The sequence below is a fragment of the Rhamphochromis longiceps genome, linkage group LG8, assembly GCF_057381845.1.
Source record: "Rhamphochromis longiceps isolate RC_006_pf linkage group LG8, R_longiceps_female_GT1.1, whole genome shotgun sequence".
Classification (NCBI taxonomy): Eukaryota; Metazoa; Chordata; class Actinopteri; order Cichliformes; family Cichlidae; genus Rhamphochromis; species Rhamphochromis longiceps.
In genome coordinates, this window is record NC_140564.1 from 12,218,920 (window position 1) to 12,224,619 (window position 5,700).

At 42.1% G+C, this 5,700-nt stretch overlaps 1 pseudogene; it reads left to right on the plus strand.

Annotated features, from left to right (window-relative positions):
• The first annotated feature begins 1,351 nt into the window (after positions 1–1,351).
• On the plus strand, positions 1,352–5,700 carry LOC146663159 (pepsin A-like; annotated as a pseudogene).

Here is a 5,700-nt window from a genome sequence, read left to right on the forward strand (position 1 = left end):
AGGTCCTGGGTGATGGTGGTACCCAGGAAGCGGAATGAGTCCACAGAGGTGATGGGGGTGTCAGTCAGGATGATGGGGGGGAGTGGGGCTGTGTGCTTCCTGAAGTCCACAATAATCTCCACTGTCTTCTGGGCATTCAGCACCAGGTTGTTGTGGCTGCACCAGGACACCAGACGTTCAACCTCCCTCCTGTAGGCAGACTCATCCCCGTCAGAGATGAGCCCAATAACGGTGGTGTCATCTGCAAACTTGATTAGCTTGACAGACTGGTGGGTGGAGGTGCAGCAGTTGGTGTACAGGGAGAAGAGCAGAGGAGAAAGAACACAGCCCTGAGGGGAGCCGGTGCTGATGGTCCGGGAGTCCGAGACATTCTTTCCCAGCCTCACATGCTGCTTCCTGTCCGTCAGGAAGTCAGTGATCCACCGGCAGATGGGATCAGGCACATTCATCTGGGAAAGCTTGTCTCGGAGATGGTCTGGAAGGATGGTGTTGAAGGCAGAGCTGAAGTCCACAAACAGGATCCTGGCGTAGGTTCCTGGGGAGTCCTATTCCTATGGACTTCAGAACAATGATGATGACCTTTAAAAAAAAGGATTGGCTATCGCTTTCACAGAGACTTGGTGAGACTTGGTGCACACATACATATGTAGACTTTGTTTCACTTTTTAAATAAATGTAGTAAATAAAAGCGCTATATATTATGAGATTTATTTATTTTTTAATTATTTTATTGGATTACATAAAAATATCATTCTACCTGTATGAAAATATATGCCACTCATGCTTTAGAGTCTACAGATAGGTCCTTCCACAAAGTTGTACATTTACTATTTTAGTAAAGTTTTCTGGTCTGATATGCATCGTTTTCTACTGCAGTTGAGGGCAGAGTCAAAACAATGAAGTGGGCCTTTGCTGTGTTTGCCATGGTATCACTCTCCAAGTGCCTCGTTCAGTAAGTCAGACTATAAATCATCCATTTACTGTCTTTGTTACTTTTTACTTGTTTTTCCGATTTTCCTACAGCCTTCTCTTAAACAGTTACAGACATATATGACACACTGTCAGGTCCGCTAAAATAAAAGAAGCATAAATAGTAAAACTTTTAAGAGGTTGCTGATATGAAAAAACACCTCTTTACATTTCAATAGAAAGTTTTAGGATTTAGCCTAATGTGAAAAATATGGGTTAGGGTTATGCAGAGTGCATCTCTGTGCAATCATGCTTTAGAGTCTACATACACGTCCATTAACAGGGTTGTACACCTAATATTTGACTACAGGAGTAAAGTGTTCTGTTGTTCTTATATACATTATCTTCTATTGCAGTAGACGGTAGAGTTGAAACAATAAAGTGGGCCTTTGCTGTGTTTGCCATGGTGGCACTGTCTGATTGCCTCGTTCAGTAAGTCAGCCAAACTATATTTCATTCATTTCATTCTTCTTTTTATTTATTTTTTACTTTTACTATTTGAAATAAAAATAGTAATAGATCGACATGGCCATCTATCATATGCAATATAAGATACGTATAGTATAAAATATTTATATATGCAGTTCTAAGAGGGTGTTGGTATGAAAAAACATCTGTTCACAGCTCAATAAAGTTTTCTAAATGTATCCTAATGGGCAAAATGTAATTTGCTCCCTTTGATGACTCCTAGGATCCCTCTGGAAAAGGGTAAGAGGGCCAGGGTGGTCTTGGAGGAACAGGGTCTATGGGAGGAGTATAGGCAAAAATACCCATACAATGCCATGGCCAAGTTTGATAGGAGCTTTGCTGTGGGCCCTGAATCCATGACCAATGATGCTTGTGTGAGTAACATCATCTAAACGTTGAACATGCATATCAACATACAGAGAACATGACAAACGTCTTGAGAGTATACCTTCATGTCTCCTCTTCTTCTCCAGTTGTCTTACTATGGAGTCATCTCAATTGGAACTCCACCTCAGTCCTTTAAAGTCATCTTTGACCCTGGCTCATCTAACCTGTGGGTTCCCTCCATCTACTGCAACAGTGCAGCCTGCAGTATGTAAATCTATGATTACATAATGCATTTCCACACAAAGTCAGAGAGTGATTCTGAAAACCTTTATAATGACAAAAAAAAAAAAAATATAAGGGTCAAGGGTCCAGTTTACAGTTCCCAAGACTGAGTTACCAAGGTCCCACCCTGGAGTCTGGCCCAGGTTAGGGCCGTAGGGGTTCGGTGACGATGACTGGCACTTCCAATAAACTAACTAGTGGTACATGTTATTTCTCTGGTGGGGAAGGAGCCTGATCTGGTGTGCAAGATTGAGACATTTCTAATAGACACACAATGTAGGTGAACTGTTTCAAGTATCTTCTACAAAGAGGAGACTCTGGTTAAGACCCAGGAGCTGCTGGAGAGATTATAATTCTTGGCTGGCTTGGAGTTGAAGAGGTAGCCAGAGTGGGGAGAGTCTGTGCTTCTCTGCTCAAACTGCTGCCCCCGTTATCAGAACTCAGATTATGGATGGATGGTTTTTATATTTAGGATTTGGTAGTTAGGTAATAGAACTGAGGTACAGCATTTTGCCATAAACTGTGTTTTCTTTTTGACCCTGGTAGGAGCAGCACACACAGACAGTATGGCAGACCTCTCAGTATGACGTATGGCACTGGCAGCATGACTGGCTTCTTGGGATATGACACTGTGACGGTGAGAATTTTAAAACAAGCAAAAACAACCCCAAAACATCAGTCTGTTTAACAGTAAATGTAAAGATGAAAAAACGCCATGATAATCCCTACAAAATAAAAACTATGTTAGCCTGAAAGTATTGCTCCAAAATATTTTTATAAACCAGGGAAAAGAACTTTCACTTGTTTAATAGTAATTGTAAAGGTATTACAGTGCTTTCACAGTAAAAACTGCGATTGCCTCAAAAAGTATTTATGAATGTGAAATCTGAACATATAAAACACAAATGAAGGGGTTTTTCACATGTGATTCTTTAAATAACATTTGGAGTGGTTTTGGTTTTAAATGGAGATCAATAGAATGGTATGAAAAAGAACTTTTCAAAAAACCATCACCATTGGTTTCAAACTGTACTGGCTTCATCTTTGGTTGGCAGGTTGCTGGTCTGACTGTGACAAATCAGATCTTTAGTTTGAGCCAAACTGAGGCCCCTTTCATGCAGTACATGCAGGCTGATGGTATCCTTGGTCTGGCCTACCCAAGTCTGCCTCTGGTGCGTCACCTGTGTTTGATAACATGAATGCAGGCTTGACTGACCAGAACCTCTTCTCCCTGTATCTGAGCTCATAAGTATTATGCGGGATTCTACCTGACTCTGGAAATTATCTATAGATGCCTCATATATTAATTTGTACTCAATTCCACCTGGATTCCTCTCTCCAAAGAACTGTACTGTTAGATCACAGTTGACAGGTAAAACCAAAAGTTACAGCCCTATATTTGTTTCAGAATCATGATAGAGCTATATTGCCAAAGAAGTTTCTTTCCTAATGCATACTGTGTTGTCCATTACAGTGTTTCTGGTAATGGTCAGGCTGTGGCTTGTAATGGTGGTTGTGAGGCTATTGTGGACACTGGAACCTCTCTGATTGTTGGACCTTAAAGTGACATTGACAACATCAATGCTTGGCTGGGAGCAAGAAGTCAGAATGGAGAGGTCAGTGCTAAAAAACAAAAAATATGGAGAAATATGTTGAGTGAAGTACCACTTGGTCTGGTGAAACTGATACTCTTCAAAATTTACATATTTTACAGGCAGCTTATTTTAACTTTCCTTTTCCATCAGTACATGGTCAGCTGCAACAACATTGACCAAATGCCTGATGTGACCTTTAACATCAATGGACAGCAGTTCACTCTCCCAGCCTCTGCCTACATCAGTCAGATAAGAATTCCTTTCCTTATTTACAGTGGGGCAAAAAAGTATTTAGTCAGCCACCGATTGTGCAAGTTCCCCCACTTAAAATGATGACAGAGGTCAGTAATTTGCACCAGAGGTACACTTCAACTGTGAGAGACAGAATGTGAAAAAAAAATCCATGAATTCACATGGTAGGATTTGTAAAGAATTTATTCGTAAATCAGAGTGGAATATAAGTATTTGGTCACCTCAAACAAGGAAAATCTCTGGCTCTCACAGACCTGTAACGTCTTCTGTAAGAAGCTTTTCTGTCCCCCACTCGTTACCTGTATGAATGGCACCTGTTTGAACTCATCATCTGTATAAAAGACACCTGTCCACAGCCTCAAACAGTCAGACTCCAAACTCCGCCATGGCCAAGACCAAAGAGCTTTCGAAGGACACCAGGAAAAGTATTGTAGACCTGCACCAGACTGGGAAGAGTGAATCTACAATAGGCAAGCAGCTTGGTGTGAAAAAATCAACTGTGGGAGCAATCATCAGAAAATGGAAGACATACAAGACCACTGATAATCTCCCTCGATCTGGGGCTCCACGCAAGATCTCATCCCGTGGGGTCAAAATGATCATGAGAACGGTGAGCTGGTGAATGACCTGCAGAGAGCTGGGACCAAAGTAACAAAGGTCACCATCAGTAACACACTACAACGGCAGGGAATCAAATCCCGCAGTGCCAGACGTGTTCCGCTGCTGAAGCCAGTGCATGTCCAGGCCCGTCTGAAGTTTGCCAGAGAGCACATGGATGATACAGCAGAGGATTGGGAGAATGTCATGTGGTCAGATGAAACCAAAGTAGAACTTTTTGGTATAAACTCAACTCGTCGTGTTTGGAGGAAGAAGAATACTGAGTTGCATCCCAAGAACACCATACCTACTGTGAAGCATGGGGGTGGAAACATCATGCTATGGGGCTGTTTTTCTGCCAAGGGGACAGGACGACTGATCCGTGTTAAGGACAGAATGAATGGGGCCATGTATCGTGAGATTTTGAGCCAAAACCTCCTTCCATCAGTGAGAACTTTGAAGATGAAACGAGGCTGGGTCTTCCAACATGACAATGATCCAAAACACACCGCCTGGGCAACAAAGGAGTGGCTCCGTAAGAAGCATTTGAAAGTCCTGGAGTGGCCTAGCCAGTCTCCAGACCTCAACCCCATAGAAAATCTGTGGCGGGAGTTGAAAGTCCGTGTTGCTCGGCGACAGCCCCAAAGCATCACTGCTCTCGAGAAGATCTGCATGGAGGAATGGGCCAAAATACCAGCTACTGTGTGTGCAAACCTGGTAAAGACCTATAGTAAACGTTTGACCTCTGTTATTGCCAACAAAGGTTATGTTACAAAGTATTGAGTTGTATTTTTGTTATTGACCAAATACTTATTTTCCACCCTGATTTACGAATAAATTCTTTACAAATCCTACCATGTGAATTCATGGATTTTTTTTTCACATTCTGTCTCTCACAGTTGAAGTGTACCTCTGGTGCAAATTACTGACCTCTGTCATCATTTTAGGTGGGGGAACTTGCACAATCGGTGGAAGTTTAAATACTAAATTTTTGCCCCACTGTATGTTTTATAACTTCTCTACATATTCCCTAAATTGTATTTATTTTTTTTCTGTTACATCTCCTCCTTAGTCCCAGAGCTATGGCTGCCTCACTGGCTTCAGTGGTCAAGGTAGCAACCTGTGGATCCTGGGCAATGTCTTCCTCGGACAGTACTATTCCATCTTCAACAGAGGCCAGAAAACGGTGGGTTTGGCCAAGGCTAGATAA